The sequence below is a fragment of the Lissotriton vulgaris genome, chromosome 2_1 (genome assembly GCF_964263255.1).
Source record: "Lissotriton vulgaris chromosome 2_1, aLisVul1.2, whole genome shotgun sequence".
In the NCBI taxonomy this organism is placed as follows: Eukaryota; Metazoa; Chordata; class Amphibia; order Caudata; family Salamandridae; genus Lissotriton; species Lissotriton vulgaris.
In genome coordinates this window covers 494,060,887-494,078,921 of record NC_141687.1, presented here as the reverse complement: position 1 = coordinate 494,078,921, position 18,035 = coordinate 494,060,887, and positions in this window count along the sequence as shown.

Genomic DNA, 18,035 nt, shown 5'->3' with positions numbered 1-18,035 from the left:
GTATTGTCCTTCAGTGGATATGCTTCGATCCATCTGGAAAAAGCACAGACTACCACCAGGACGTATTTGAGATTGTTGCAACGATCCATGTGAATGAAATCTAACTGAATCACTTCAAAGGGGCAAGAAGGAGGAGCGAAGTGACCAGCAGGAGTGGGGACTCCCTTGCCAGAATTATGCATCAGGCATACCATGCAATTTTTCACCACTCTCTCTGCACACTTACTAATCCCATCATTCTTCCAGACTGGAGCCAACATCTTACAAATCCCTTTAGAACTAATGTGCGCTGCTCCATGCGCCATCGTAACCACTGCAAGCACGTACGCATCAGGCAACATCCAACGCTGTTGTTCCGACAAATCAATCCAACAACCACTCGAGTCCAACTTACCCGTACTCTCTTTCCATGCAAGCTTTTCCTCCTCAGTCGCCTCTTTCTGAATCCCTTTCACACTTTCCACTGTGTCCTCACACATTCCAGACTCCGAAATCCATCTTGCAGACGAAGCAACATACATCCTACTCATCATATTTCTAGCTGTCTGTTTAGCGATCTCATCAGCAAAAGCATTTCCACGACCAACATCATCCGTGATTGCTTTATGCGCACTGCATTTCACAATCGCAACTTCAGTCGGCAAGGTTAGAGATTCCAACAAGTCGTTAACTAGCTGACCATGTTGAATCTTAGTCCCATGGGACGTAATGAAACCTCTTTCTTTCCACAAACGGCCAAAACTATGGGCCACGCCAAACGCGTACTGACTATCTGTGAACACATTCACTCTCTTTCCCTTTGCTAAAACACACGCTCTTGTTAGAGCGATTAATTCTGCAGCTTGGGCAGAATTCTGACTCACTCTGGCAGTCTCCACAATCGTACTCAAAGTCGTTACTGCATAGGCAGCAGTCACATCACCATTCTCTAATTTAAAACATGACCCATCAACATACAACGTGCCATCTGGATCTGACAATGGAGTGTCTTTTAAATCGATTCGTCCTTTTGTCTCTTCCTCAGCTCTGAAACAACAATCATGGGGTTCAGAATCACTCGACTCTTCATTAGTCGGCAACAATGTTGCTGGATTCAATACATTGCATCTTTTGATCTGAATATGACTAGCTAACAATGTCAGCTCATAACCTGATAATCTAGCACTGGTAAGGTGTTGCGTCTTGGTTCGATTCATGAGTGTCGGGATTGCAAGCGGCGCAAATACAGTCGCGCGCCACTAACCTGAGGAATCTGGCCAGCAGGAACGATGAGACGAAAGTCCCCTCGACTTGTCTAAACACCACCCCCAGAGGTGACGTTGGAATCACCTTCTGAGGGAGTATTGCGAGAAGCCGGGAGGTAAGAAGGTTTTGGTGGAAGCGCTTTGACTGTTGCCTTCGGGGTCGGGGTAATCCGTAATACTCGGTTGAGGGACGGGCTGCAGCGTGGAGAGACAAAGAACAGGTATAAGCGTTTGGTCTCTTCAATGCCTCTTCCCTCCCCTGGTCCCCAAGGATGACACTTACCAGAGACACAACTCTCTCGTCTTTGAATGCTAACAAGCAGTTCCTCAATCCGAGATAACCGGATAGTTGACAAGAAAGTTATCGTCACTTTCTTAACGGCTAGGAATCCGAAGGGACTAGGCTTCTCTCGGAAAATGTAGAGATAGTATCTCTCAAAGCTTGTTCTCAATACTTCTTGAGAACAACAAAGACGTTGTAAGTTACGATTATCCTGAATCATAAAAGAAGAATTACTCTTGTGACCCTGAACGTAATATCTTCGGGGGGAAAATAAGTGAACTCAAAATGCTTAGGACGCGGGAACTTAGGAAGAAAGAAAACATACAGGGGAAGAAGAACGATCCCGTTCTTCTTTAGTGATACTTGCGATATGTCGGAAGTTTACTCCACTCCTCTGACCTCGCAGGCTCTTCTTCTGCGTAGGCTTGTCTTGGCTCTGAACACGCAGGCTCTTCTTCGGCGTAGGCTTGTCTTGGCTCTGAACACGCAGGCTCTTCTTCGGTGTAGGCTTGTCTTGGCTCTGAACACGCAGGCTCTTCGTCTGCGCTGGGTTTCTTCTCGGTATATATCCGGCGGGGAAAACACCATCCGCCAATACCTTAACCACCATAACAATTGTCAAGCGCCGTTCTGTTGCCGAGGAGGAGCTTATATAGGCTCAGCCTTCTTTCCTGATCTCCAGAGCCGCTTGGCCTTCCGGGACATGTAGTCCGTTTGGAGAGATCGTAGTATTTTGCCTTTCTTTTCTTTCCTCGCCGTGATGGCGAGGGAGATCGCGACAATGAGTGTATCCACTGCATGAGGAACCATGACCACTAGCATGTTGTTCATTACCAAACCAGCAGATTGTCGAATGGAAGCCGCAGCTGCTGCTGTAGTTCTCAAACAACTAGGCAACGCTCTAGCTACCGGATCTAACGTTGATGAAAAATACGCACAAGGGCGTTGTTTGTCACCAAATCTCTGTGTCAAAACACTCAACGCGCAACCTTCTCTCTCGTGGACATAGAGCGTGAATGGTTTATTGTAATCGGGTGTACCCAATACAGGAGCTGAACATAATGCATTTCGTAGTTCAGAAAAACTCTCCTGGCATTCAGCAGACCATGGCACCTGACTCGGAACACCTTTTCCAGTCAAAGCTACCAATGGTTTTGCCAAAAGAGAAAAATTTGGGATCCATTGCCTACAGTACGAGGTAATACCTAAAAAGGCACGTACTTCTCTCTGTGTGCGAGGAACACTCATCTGCGTAATTGCTTTTATTCTCTCTGGGGTCAACTTCCTTCCCTCCTTTGACAAGAGATGACCTAGGTAGGTCACTTCTTGACAGCAGTATTGCATTTTTGAAGGTGACACCTTGTGATTCAAACTAGACAAATGATGCAATAACGAAATTGTTGCTGCTTTGCAAGTTTCCTTGTCATCGGCAGCCACTAAAAGATCGTCTACGTACTGCACTAGGGCAGAACCAGGAGGAAGTACAAAGGAATCTAACTGACTTTTTAATGCCTGACTGTAAATGGACGGACTCTCACAATAGCCTTGTGGAGCACGTTTAAACCTGAAGCTTCGACCTCCTAGAGAGAAGCCAAAAATATCCCTGCTTTCTTCGGCTATCGGAATGCTGAAAAAGGCATTCTTCAAATCGATAACTGAAAACCATGTGGCTGTAGCAGGAATCAACGTTAACAAGGCAGTAATGTCTGGAACCACAGGAAACTGCGGAACCACAATTTTATTAACCTCTCTGAGATCTATAACAAACCTATACACTGGAGGCTTTGAAGGATCAGTACGTTTCAAAATTGGTAATACAGGACTGTTACAGACATTTCCTCTAGTTTCTTCAACCACACTTTCTTAATCAAATCTTGCACAATCAATAAAAGTGCACGTTCACCTTCACTAGAAATCTTGTATTGAGGAATTCGTGGGAATTTGACATTTGCTTTCAAGGTGACTACATATGGTGGTATTTCCAGAAGGCCTACATCGTTAGGACCAGTCGCCCAAAGAGTATCAGGGAGTGAACGCAGCTCGGGTGGGAGTGCATCCATTGACAAGTACATCGGAGAAGTGATTCTTTTACCCAACGTAAGCTGTACTCCTTCCGGAGAACAGTACAATGTCGCATATAGGCGTTTTAACAAGTCTAAACCAAGCAGATTTTCATTACAACCTGTCGTCAAAATCAGGGGTGCCTTCAATTGACACGGTCCAACAGAAATAGACAAAGGACCAGACACGGGGTTGTAAACAGGGGCGCCTGAAAAACCTACAGAAACATTTGTTAAGCCAGACAAAGGTGCGCCAGGGAGTTTCGCATGAATGATAGAACTTTTTTCGGCACCAGTATCCAACAGAAACGGTTCGACTACACCTGATGTTGCTACTGCGACATAAGGCCCACTCTGATCCACTGGAACTGATACTACTCCCTCTCTCTGTCCATGGCTGTCCTAGTACTGACTCTGTTGAAATCCCTCATCTACTTCACAATAGTCTTCAACATGATACTGTTGAGATCTATTCTGTTGGGCAGACTGTCCACTTCGCTGATCAAAGTGATTGGAAGGGCGATCACTCGTTTGCGGAGGCATAGCACCACGTCCTCGACCTCTAGAATTGTGCATAGAACCACCACGGCCTCTCTGAGCTGCTGCAGCATTATTTTGCGCTAAGACTGGACAGTCATTCTTATAATGACCCTCTTTCTTACAGTAGGCACACTGGTTCCACTGATATTGCGGCCTCGGTGAACTATAATCTGTCCTTTGATATGACCCTTGCTGTGTATTTGTCTGATTCATACGAGGTGGATATGCCTGTTGCAAAAGAACTTTAGTCTTTAAATCTTTCGTTTTTTTATCTGACTTCTCTTTCTCCTCTTTATCCCTATTTTCATAATACTGTGCAGTGGCAAGTATTTGTGCAGTTGTAGAGACAGCCCACGCACTCTCGGAATCTTTCAATTTATTACAGAGCTCTGGTAGCAGATTGTGTACAAATTTATCGACGAACAATCTCTGTCCTCCCTCTGTGCTCATATCCTGACCACTGTGATCTACGAAAGTCTCTTCGAACCTTGTGAAAAAGTCAGAGACACTTTCGTCTTTCTTCTGTCTGCATGCGGACAACTTGTCCCAGTTAACGCGCAATGCTGGCATCAGAGTCTTCATTAAGTCAATTATCCTACCTGGAAGATTAGCAATTAGAAGTTCGGGTTTGGAACCACCTATTTGCTGACCATCTGCCGCTATGATAGCTGCCCAATCACCACCTAGGGCAACTGGATGATTCTCTTTACGTATCTTAGCCCAAATTGGTTGCGGAACTACATTTCCAAATAACATGTCAATGTCAGCTAGATTCATTACACACGCCTCAACTGTCTGCGCTAACTCCTTATAATATCCAGCAGGATTCTTACGCGGATCTGGCAAGGCCTGTTTCACTGCTAGCACTTCGGCTCGCTTCCACGGAATGTGTATCCACACTCTCTGGAATTGCGCCGGGGCGGCAGCAATACCAAGATTCGCATTAGCTTGCACAGCTTCACGCCAAATTGGAGGAACCTCCCTCATTGGATATTGGCGATTCTGCTTTGTACTACCCTTCTCTAACTCCCTCGGTGAACAAAGGGATGGATCATTCCTATAGCTTAAAATTAGCTCCATCGCTTCCTTTATATCTTGACCAACTATCATACCAGCAGCAAACTCTTTCTGGACCTTAATTAATTCTTCTATATTCGATTCAGAATCATCTTCTCCTAATTCCTCACTTAAAAGGGAGCACATCTCGTCGAACACATATCGTTGTGTTGGTTCATTCCACTGCATAAATGTATCTAATACATCTCTAGTACTATATCTCCTACTCTTCGAAATCCATCTGAGAGCCGTGGAATCTAAGATTCCCCGTTCCTCAGTACTTGGAAGCTGACTACGTCTTTGCACAGAGTCAGAAGTAGGAGTCTTAATTAAAGTTTTATATAAGGGAGACAGAATATTAGAGACAGAATCAGTGATTCTTCGACGAACAGAAAGCGGAGTCATAATACTAGCAGATGCAGAAAACACAGTAGCAGTTGGAACAGATAGACCAGAAGCAGTAGGAGTATCAGACAAGATAGCCTGTGAAACAGTAGGTATAAGCGATACAGGCGTAGGCAAAGAGGCCGGCAACCCAGGAAGAGGGGGTGCCGAAGGAACATTCACGTTAACCACAGGAGGTACAGGAGCTTGGTTCAGGGGAGCAGGAGCAGGAATACCAGGTTGTCCAGCAACCGGCAATTGAACATTCGGTAAAGGCGGAGCCGTAGCACCTTGTGCATACGGTGGAGGTGACTGTAACAAGTAAGACAACAGAGGATCACTTTCGGGGTCCTCTACTATCTTAGTCGTACTCGATGGCAAGACAGGATAGCACTTGTCTATCGCTAAATTACGCTCTCTAGTAGCTATCTCTATTGCCTTCTCAGACTCGTTGACTTGCAGCTGCTTAGCCGCCTGTTCTAAAGTCAACTCTTGCTCTTTCTGTTCTTTCTTTAACCTTTTAATTTCTCTCTGTTTAGATTCTTTTCGCCAGTAACGGAAAGAATCAAACATTGCCGGCCGGGCTTTCTTCTTAAACAATTTCACTTCTAAATTGTCAAGGACTTCAGGTTCAAAACTACCATGCAGTGGCCAACTAAGGACACCGTCTTTTTCTGTATATCGGACCCACACCTCATTATAAGATATAGGACCCACTCCAAATTTACAATAGAGATCATATAAAGGAGTTCCAATCGGAGGAACCAGACATGAGTCCTCCAACCGGGAATCACTGTTGCAACCAAAACACGACAACATACAATTTTTCCGACTTACCATTTTGTAATTCGAAACACAGAACGAACAAAAACACAAACAGGAATGCGCACTCGAACCAAGAACTTAGGCCTACCAAAAGCGAACCAATGTATCGATACCCAAACTAAACCAATAGATTATCGTAACCAGAACAACCAATGATAATCTTACGAAACCAAACCAAACCAAGGACCAAAAGGATTTTAACAACCCTCACGAAGTAACCAACTAGCAACCACTAAATACTTAACTGAGGCACTGAAGACGTCACCAAGGAGAAACCCGTCTTGTCTCGCCGTACTAAGGACTGCACCTCGGGTCCAAGACAGGGCGACGGTCAAGGCAACGGACCACTGCAGCCGTCCTGAACAGGAACCCTTGTGGAAGAGAACGTTGGGCCACTTTTGCGATATGCCGGGATCGATGAAGTGGGGCGCCTCCCTCAGGAATCTTCACACGAAGCTTCTCGAACTCTTCAGGCTTTTGGACCGGTACCGAATGACGTCGCCCCACAATGGGCACCAATTGGAGTTCTGGACTTTTTGGTTCCGTCCAGAGGTGTCAGTGATAACACCCGAAGACCCCGGAGTTCTACCTGTCTCGGTGCACAAATAAACAGAAACACGGGCTTCTCGATGGTGGCGTCAAAGACCAAAGGTTTATTACTGCAGGGACACAGAAGTCACAGAAACTACACACGGGCAGTATCTAGGAGCCTGTTCGATTTGTACAAGAAGGGTTGCTCCTTATATATGAAATATTAGCCTTCAGGCGAATTCTTCACAATGTTAGTACATTCCCAAACCTTTGTGTCCTAAACAATAAATATTTGGCGTTGCACAAGAATCGTCGATAATATCTGATGTCAAACATTACGAAGAGGGGTTCCCACTATTCCATCACAATCCCTTGTCAACCTTACATTCAAGAACCGGACCCCCTCATCGTAAATTTTGTTACCTCCCCCTAATAAAGATTCAGAAAGAAAGGAGCGGAGCCAGGTGCAGAAGATAGGAAAGCAGGATAAGAGATGTTTGTGGGTCGTAAATGGGCAAGGCTACCAACTTCGGCCGCCTAATCATGATCAGGCCAACGAATACGAGAACCAGTATAGCAGGACTGGCCTCGGGCAGAGGAGGCAGCCTTTGTCGAGTCATGCAGCCACAGCGTGTTCTGTTCTAAGGTGCACGTGTCACTAGAGAGGTGAATCTCCGGCTAAGCCTACGTGTCCTTAATCGAAATGGAGTAATCAGAGGTCATTGCGTGTCCATTGTCTATGTGAGGGCAAGAAACACAAAATGGCTGCCATGATCTAAGATGGATGCCATGGGTAGATCGGAAATGTGTTTGTAACAGGAGTACTCTTGCTCGTAGCATAGCGAAAACACCAGGATATGCTAAATGGACCATTTGCGGTTCGCTGATACCAAAATTATGTATTTCCGACAATATTGAAAACACGGGTTCAAATCGTCACGGAACCTCAACATTGCAGTATGCACTATTTGCCACACACATGTTCATCGAGGTAAGCCTGGTACACATTATGATACTGGAAGCTAGACTACCCATATGAAAAAACACCATACAATCAAGTAGGAGGAGCGACTTAAAAAAATTGCAGAACGTGGTTGTGGTGGTGTGGAGAGCCGGGCAACATTAACTGCAAGTGCAATCACGGTGGAAAGTGATGATGAGAAAGAAGAGGGTGACAGCTTCATGCAAAGCAGCCGTGTCCCCAGCAGTGTGCCAGCAGATTCACCCACCTCAGCGACTTCACAAGGGCGCAAGAAAAATCCGGGTGAGATGGAGACACCACTACATACAGTGACTTCTCCACCATCATGACGCGCATTGAGTCTACCACTAGCGTCTACTTCTCAAAAGACGCCCGTGTCAGTGCCCCAGGAAAAGAAGAAAATCCAGGCTACAATTACGGGCATGTTTAGGCAGGAGGGGCCCTACAAGGAAAAACCCCCAACCACACTTTTGTACGATGGGAAGCTGGAATAAATGTTAGCACTGGACTGCCTCCATTTTTCTTTTGTGGAAGGAATAGGAGTCTAAGAATGTGTTGCAGCCATCTGCCCAAAATGGAAGACAACACGCAGAAGCTATTTTGCCAGAGTGGCTGTTCTAGCATGTGCTGCAGTTGGTTAGACAACCTTTGCAGCAAAGTTTTGTTCACACCATCCACCTGATGACATGTGAACCTGTTGTCAGGCAATTGATTACATGGGCATAACTGCACACTGGATCTCTTTTTCAGGGAGTAAAGCAAAAGATATCTTCAGGTTTTGGCCCAGAAGAAAGTTTTAGGAGCGTTCGGCAGCAAGCAAAAGTGGGCGTTTTCACAATGGAGAAATCACATACAGTTGTAAACATCTTGGAGGAATTTAAGAGCAAAGTTTATGAATTGCTGTGACCCTGAGGTTTTAGAATTTTATTTGTTTCCATGGACAATGGCAGTAACAGAGTCAAGGCCATGTCATCTGGAGGCTATTTCAGGGTCCTGTGTTTGGCCCATTGCAGCAACCTGGTGTTGCAGGACTTCCTCAAAAAGGAAAACATAGTCGGCACATACTGACCACCTGCAGAAGAATCTGTACTCATTTCAGACATTCTTTTAAAACCCAGAAGCAGACTCAGATTATAAAACGTAATCATTGAGCACCAGTGAAAACCCTGATACAGGAGGTGCCACCAATTTGGAACTCCAACTTTTACATGATGCAACGTCTGTTTTTACAAGTACAAACAGATCAATGACTATGCCATTCAAAGAGTAGGGGATGCAGTTGGGAAAGTGAAAACCATGGATGCGGGCAAATGGGGCCTAGTCAAATGCCTGACATAGATGCTACTCCCTTTTGAGGTTTTTACGTTGGAAGTTAGCCAGGAGGACAATAAGATGTGCCAAGCTATCCTGTTGTTGCATCTCCTACAAGACCAGATAAAGAAGGCACTTGAAAGGTACACCCCACAGATGTGAATCAAAACACAGAAGAGCATGTCTTGGTTGATACCTTAGACCTTTGCTTGGTCTCTAACATAAGGCTGCAACATGACATCATTGAGTCCAAAGAGTACATATGTACCATACTACTTGATCCACATTACAAAAAGATTCTTCCCACTTTCATCCATTTTTCTGAAGGGGATGTTTTAAAATACAAGAGCTGGATTGTAGAGCAAACCAGAGACTTGGAAGAAGAACGGCTGGAGGTTTGAGTCTCACCCTGAAGTTCTAGGGTGACGCCTTCAATGTCCAGAGAGGGCACCCTTGTCTAACAGCAGCCAACAACACCATCAACAAGAACACCAGTAACAACTACAAAAGAAGGACCAGTCACAACCTCTGCTTTGTATTGGTTTCAATTGGCAGGGCTCAAGTCCAATGCAGAGACGATGCCAAAACATGTAGAGCAAGTGGCAGCATCAATGACCATCCACAAGATGTTACAGGAGTATCTGGATGATCCAAAAGAGGTCTATGTAGATCAAAATCCATTGATGCATTGGTATGGGAAGATGCACCAATGGCCAGAGCTAAGCAGGGTTGCAATAAACTATCTGGCTTGTCCTGCACCCAGTGTGTCTGCTGAATGAGTGTTCAGTGCAGGTGGTGCGGTCATCACAGTGAGCAGGACCAGTCGCTCAGATCAAAATATGGTAAGATTGACTTTAATTAAAATGAACCAACATTTTATATCACACAATTACACTGTTCCTGAAACAGTAGCACAGTAGGAGGAAGAGGGTGATTGGTCCAAAATTGAATAGAATGTGTTAGCTCCTCAACTTCTGGGTGAACCACCTGAGTTTGAGGAACTACTCTACTTCCTGGACTAAATATGCCAGCGCCCCCATATAACTTTTAAAATGTTCTCATTGAACTTAGTTCTTTCTTTGCAAAAAAAAACCTTTTTTAATTAGCTAGAGGAACATTATTATGTTTGTGTCAGATTTATGCTGCCCCACTTTTTTTTAGTAGTCACATATATATTTCTGGATTGCTGTTGGACCAGTGTGCATTGAAGCCTCCACGATTCCTTCATGAACAATGACTGCCCCCGTCGCATGCCTATTGCCTAATGCATATCCCTTTTTGCATCACATAGTAAAACGGCTGCCCCATAAAAACATTCATTAAGCATAGGACTGCCTGCCCACACCAAATTCCAATGTGTTGCCTGCACCAAAGAGGATTGAATACCCAATACCTGAATTGCCAGTGCGTGCCTTGGATTGGATGAGGTAACTTCAACTATTGCATTGGTGAGTGACTGATTGTGTAAGTGAAGATTTGAGTTGATTGATTCATGTGGTGGCAGCACTCAGGGAGGGGGGGTGTTGAACTGTAACATGGGAAATTTCGTGAGATGATTATTGATTTGCATTGCTTGATGCTTGATTGCGCCTATTTTATTTTTCCTCTAGGTGATGATCAGCCCTTTTACACTTAGCCAGATTTAATTAATTTCAGGGGAGGTCTTCTTTTGTCTCATTCTTTAGACAGTTACTTTAATTATCAAACAAAAACATATGCAAAATACTGTCATTCTGTTTCATTCTCTACTTGTTCTTACACAGCAGTGCACTGCACTCCAAGTCTATCATGCTCGGGTCCTGGTGATTCATGATGATGACCGGTCTGGTACTGGGTTACTCTGAGTCACTCAGGACTAGAAGAGTATAATGAAAGAACTCAGGGCGGGACTGGGAGCTGCAGGACTACCTCATCAACAGCAAGACGCAAGAAGTTATTTTGTATCGACTTCAGTTCAAAGGTAAACCAAGGGTCTGAGGCCAAGTACTACAGATATTTGAAATAGAGAGAGGTGCGTTTGTGAAATGCTCCTCTTTGTGTGTGTTGGACTTGTGACAAAAGTGAAAATCTAAGCTCCCCCTTGTTTTTTTTTTGCTCTGCCTCTGAGTCTTCTTATGTTGATACACTCGTCATGAAGCTTACTTTCCTTCTGTCCTTCTCCTTTACTCTAAAATAAATGTTCTCTTTTACAATCTGCATGCCTTCTTCTAGTCACCTTCATAGTAAAAGGCAAAAGCTAGCTGAACTCCACAAAACTCCTGCTTATCTACCGAACCAGTGCAAAGAGGCCACAAAGAGAGGACATTCCTGAGGAGAATGCAGAAGCACCACCCAATTTTACAATACAGTATAATTTTAACAATCATATTAACTAAGAGAAGTGGGTGGGTTCGCTCCCTAACCTAGAAGACAGAACATTTAGATATATGGTAAATTCTAACAGTTTGATGGCGAATAATGTGTTGTTGCTTATTTCCCAGATGAATAATGGCCTTGTGTTGTAGGGTTTGTCTTCGTCAAACCTTTCTCCAATTCCCTTTCCCCACCCATTTATCAAACCATTGACCCTCTTTCCCTAAGCTGTGTTATTTATTGAGCTGTGGCTTAAATGACACCATCAATGGATCACACACTTGGTGGGGTGGATGTAGTGAAAGCAACAACAACTTACTGTAGAATCTTGGAAGCAGTAGCCCACCCAGCCATATTAAAATAGTTTTTTAGATATAAAATGAAAACCATCAGTAGTCACTCTCAATCATCATTAAGGCCTTGTGTTGCCTAACCGTAAACGCCTAACCTAAGGTTGTCGACTCCAGACTTTTAGGCCATTTTTCGTAGGTTGTGGATTTCACAAATAACACTGGTAGCTCCACATTAGTCACAACTTACCAGTATTACTATTTTTTCTATTTTAGCACAATCAGGCATTCTCATTATGTCATCATCATCACCTAGAACTCAGGAGGTGGCAAATTGTTTTTAAATCTTTGATAAATATGTAACCCGCTTAATCAGTCTTTCTACTTCCATTTAGTTGCCTACGATGGATAATCATCAATCAATCATTCAGAACAATCTTACAGTTGGAGCTGACCTGGGTTGAACTGGAAGTGGAACCTCACTTGTGAAGTTGTGATGCCTCTCCTATTATTGCTGCATGTATATTCAGGTAAGACAACTAGTATGGATGTAATTTAACTTAGTAAGAAATAAATTAACTGTTACTGTTTTTGATCTAGATAGTTCTGATCCTCATCACGATATGGCCTAGGTCATCCCATTACGGTAGCATTCATCATAATGATCAAAATAGTTAGAGAAGTAAAAGCCTAGACTCTGTAACTAAGTGCTACACAATGTCTCCACTTAAGTAACATGCACATGGACAGGCTGTGTTAAACTACTTTAAAGCTGAAATGCAAAGTAAAAGTAAAATAAACTTCTTCAGTCATACATTTGGATTATAAAAAATAATTTTCCTTATATTTATTTACAAAGCAAACTACCCTCTTCACCCATACAACATGCTCACCCCTCTCCCAAACAAAACCGACCCAATCCCCAAAACTCAAAATGTTCAGGAAAGTCTCTTAAGTCACACTCTCAACTCCGTTCCCACCCTCTCCACCCAGCCCCAACAAACAACTTATTCACTGAAGTGGTGCATTGATTTTGTTTCACAAATACCCCACCCTTCCCGTCCCAAGCTATGCAAAACCCAACTGTGCATATGCAAGCTTATTAATACCCACCCATCGCACTGCATAACATTTCTAATAGCAATAACTGTTACATAAATAACGATAATTGCATTATGCCAACCAGGCAGTAACACGCAGGGGCGGATGTTACCGGCAATATCCTCTAGCTTGTCAACGTTACTCCAACCGCCTGAAGAGGATATGAGTCACTCCGCAGGGAAAGACCACCTGACCATGGCAAATTGTGGAGCAGACCAGGAAGGCAGTGAGCAGTATAAACGATTATCCATTTATTCATGCCCCACTCAGTCTGCAGGTTAGATTAGTTTGAAACAGCGTTCTTAGTTCCTAACATAAGCAGTTTGGTCACCACCTCTGTCATGATTGCCAAGTATGGAAAGGAAAATTGGAAACATCAAGTCAGCGTCAATCATTTTCCTCAAGATTCCTAGCAGAGAAAGCTGATCCATCAGCCAAGACCAGGTCCTTCTTTTGTGCATCTGCCACGTTCATCTCTTTAAGAGCTTTTTGGAGAATTTTAGGGTCTGTTAAAATTCTGTCTTTATTGTTAACCACAACTCACAACTTATCTGGGTACAGCACTGCATACTCTATGTGCTGTTCTCTTTGCTTTCGCTTCATGATAGCAAATTGCCTCCTTGCCTCTTGCACCTTTAGAGTAAAGTTCGTGTATAGCGAGATTGAGGAACCCTCAAACCTTAGCTCAACCAGTTCTCTAGCTCTTTTCAATGCAGTATCTCTATCCCTGTAATTGATTAATTTAGCAGTGACAGGACGTAGCAGAGTGCCAGGGGGAGGCCTAGGCCCCAGGGAGTGATGAGCATGTTCTATGACAAACATATACGAGAAGATCTCGTTACCCAGGAAGGTGATTAGTAATTTCTCTACAAATACTACCATGACCCCCATTGCCGTGGACTCTGGAAGACCTATGATGTGCAGGTTGCCGCACCTCAATCTTGCTTCCAAATCTTCATTCTTGTCCTGTAGCACAGTCAGGATTTTCTCCATTTGCCTCTGGGAATTATGCATGTCTGTCTCCGCATCCTCCACCTCTGAGATACGTTGTTCCTCTATATCCAGGCACTCTGCATGTTTGTCCAGCTTTTCAGACATTCGGTCCATTCTGTAAGAAAGCAAGTAAATTTTCCTGTTGATAGTAGATAAGCTTTTTTGCATTGCTGCCAATATCTGCCGGATCTCAAGGCTGGTGCCTTCGGACTCCTCACCTGACATAGCTGTAGCTGTATCTTAGGTCTCATCCCATGGCGGGATTCCCGCTGTTCAAACTGCAGTTTTGGTTGTGATTTGTCTGGTTTGCCCATTATGCTGATTCGGCTTGTGCAACCAGAACCACTGCAAATTATGTGGCTCCCAACAACTCTCGCCTGAGTGAGTCTAAGATCAGAATTGTGACCAGAGGTGTATGGTGCTCCCACATGGCCTGTGAAGATCTTGCCTGTGCAGCCTGGCCGAGAGCACTGAAGTGCAGCAAGTGCCCTCGGAGCGGGCCCCCTCATAGCACTTAATTTGTAGGGTGATCGCTGCTGAGAGAAAATACCGGCTGCAAGGACCCCAGGCCCAGCCTGCAATAGGTCAGAACACCCAATGAAGATCACCCAGCTTCAATTGCTGGGCCTGGTCCTAACCAGCCACTGCACGACAGTCCCATCCCCCTCGAGAGGTATGTTTGCTGGACCAGCACAGGGGCACCAATCCCACAACTGGCAGCCGCTTCACTGACCACAATTGAAGCCAGATGCTCGCACAGACCGCAGGAGAGATTCGAGCACCGCCCGCTGCACTTCGTTCATGTGAGGCTATGGCTAACAAGCTCAAGTGCTGTTTATAGGCCCACCCAGCCATGCTCTGAGCTGAGTCCTCAGTTTATTTCAGAGTGCCACTTACTGCAGCATTGGGATCAGAGGGGGGAACTCGGTCTGTGCACAACAGACCTGAGGCTGAGCCGAGTCATGTCCATGCCACCCCAGCTCTACAGTGCCACCCTGCACTTTACCTTCTAGTGCCGGAATGGCCGCATGATGCAGCTTTCAGATCTGTGCCTTTAGGGCCTATCCTGGTATCGCTGGAACACTAAGCGTTCACTGCAACAGAGGCAGTGTTTCTTGGATTTCTGTCCCCAGGAATGATTCAGATAAATGATGGATCAATGAGATGGCTTACGGAGCTAACTTAGTTGGCGGCCATCTTTAGGCCAGGCATGCTCCGCCCCCCGAGCTGTGCATTGATATTGTTCTCCTCCTGTTCAAGGACCACCAGCCGCTGGTTTACCTGCTGGATGTGCTCAAGACTCTGCCGCCTCAAACTGGCTGCTCTCTGCTGCATGTCGGGTGGTTCGGCTGGACCAGCAGAAGCTGCTATATTGGGAAAAACAAAAAAGACAGATTATAAATAATGTACTGTGCAAACAATTGTTTTAAATACCAGTGTGGCACTGTAGCAGTACATTTCTTGTCCACAAGGACCAATAGATTTTATTTGATGTGATGATTCTGTTTAAGACAATCACAAGCCAATATTATGTTTCCTTTTACCCACACATTTTGCCAAACATAAAAAGCAGTGACTGTGTGGCCGATACATAACTGGCAGACTGGCAGAGAATAACATCACAGGGTGAAAAAAACTGTGATTGGATAATTTCTTTCTTCTAAAGGCTTTTCAAGTAACTATATACAGAGTCGGACACTTTGAGTTGAAAAATAAATGACTACTCATTGATGAGTATGGCATTATGCACTATTATGGAGTACAAGTAGAATGTGGTGCTAAAATAATGATGCTATGCTCATTGTTAGCCAGCGCCTACGCTAGTCTGCTACTAGCTGTAGCTGTATTTGATCAGTATCTAATTTAAATTCCCTTTCTACCGTGTCTCTAAAGAGGCTTATGATTAATAAAAAAGGTACATCAGTCACACACCTCCTGTATGAAATGCGGATATTAATATATTATCCTGTCTGCCATAAAGTAGACATTATGGAAATGTAATCTAATGGTCTGCATTACATTTAAAGTAATGGACTCTATAGATTTTAGTTGGCACATTTGTCACACCTAAGGGTATACAAGCGCTATACAAATTTCAATAACATAACATAAGTGACAGGGAACCAAGTCTTTTATTCAGAGGATTGAAACACATAGCACATCAAAGTTTGTAACAGGGTTTCTTGTTACCAATCAGTCTGAGGATTATTTATACATAACAAGGTAATTTCCAAATCTAAATCAATGACATTCTATGTGTCTATGATGACATTCTATGTGTCTATTAAATTAGCCAAGACTAGGGTCTCTATTTTCCTGAATTATTTCACCTGAAGTTTGGGCTGTTCCACAGATATGCTAAAACATTCATTCTGCTCATTCTTTCTTCTTGGGGATATGTATTTATTCCTGAAACATCTGATTCAGAAGCTCCTGAATCAATAAGAGCAAGAACAGAAGATACATGAGGGGGTGGATAAATCCACCAGCAAATAATAATGTACTTTAGCTGTGCAAAATGGAACCGTGGTTTCATTTTGCTCAATGCATGCACACGTGTTGCTTGGTAAGTGTAAGCTTAGTCAGCATTTGCTAGTTGTTCCATAGTCTTGGAGGTCAATATAGCCTTTATCTTTGTTTCTCTTACTTTGTAGACGGAAGCTAGTGTCACTTATAGCAGATCCTCTCGGACTGCGTTTCTTCATGCTAGTTTCACTCGGTTAAGGAAAACATATGTAAGCTTTAGAACATTTCCTAATGTTTTGTAATAACATTGTGTTTTTGATTTCTTGCAACACTATGTCATATTTTAGATTTATGACTGTTTAAGAAGTTTACTTCACTTTTCTTATATACCAGTGTACCACAGAGAAGCCCTGGCTCTCATGGCCAATATTATTGTGTCTCACCTTTGAATCTCCTAAACAGATCTCAGTCCAGAGGGTACTTAGACAGATTTCCTCATGTTCATTTGTTATAGTTATAACTCCTTTGCAAGTGATTAAACTTCACTGTCAGAAGACCCATAGCAATTATTTATGCATTTGGGCCAACAACATTTTAGTCTCTAGAAGCATAGCCCTATCATTGAGGGAGTCCCTTGCTTCTTTGTACTCCTTTATTGATTCTTTGTGCACCTCTTTTGCCTCTGTCTGTACCCCTGTTCCTTCATTCTGCACCTCTTTTGCCTGTTTTGGCATCTCTCATGCCTCTTTTGGCACCTCTGTTGCTACTACCTGCATTTCCCTTTTCTTTTCCTGCACCCCTCTTGCCTCTTTCTGCACCACTGTTGCTTCTTTATGTATTTCTCTTGCTTTTTTCTACACCTCTCTTGATTTTTTCTGCACACCTCTTGACTTTTTCTGCACTCCTCTTTCCTCTTTCTGCATTCTCTTGCGTCTTTCTGCAGTTCTCTTGCCTCCTTCTGTACCTCTGTTGCTTCTTTTAGCACTTCTCTTGCCTCTTTCTGTACTTCTCTACCTGTTTCTGTACCTCTTTTGCCTCTGTCTGCACCTCTGTTGCTTCTTTCTGTACCTTACTTGTGTCTTCCTGCGCCCCTCTTGCCTCTTTCTGTGCTCCACTTCCCTCTGTCTGTACCTCTCTTGCCACTTTCTGCTCCCTTCTCCCTCTTTCTCCATCCCTCTTGCCACTTTCTGTACCCTTTCCCCCTTTTTGTGCACCACTCTTGCCTCTTTATGCACTCCTCTTGCCTCTTTCTGCACCCCTGTTGCTGTTTTCTGCCGTTCTCTTGCTTCATTCTGCACCCTTGTTTCCTCTTTCTGCAACCCTGCTGTCCGTTTATGCAGCTCCCTTGCTTCTTTCTGTATCTCTTCTACCTTTTTCTGTACCCCTTTTGCCTTGTTCTGCACCCTTCTGCCTTCTTTCTGCGCCCCTCTTGCCTCTTTCTGTACCTCCATTGGTTCTTTCCGCACTTCTCTTGCTTTTTTCTGCACCTCTCTTGTCTGTTTCTGCACTTCTTTTGGCTCTTTCCGCATCTCACTTGCCTCTTTTACATGATTTTTTCTGCTCCTCTCTTGTTTTTTTTATACAACTTTCTTGCCTCTTTCATCACTTATCTTGCTT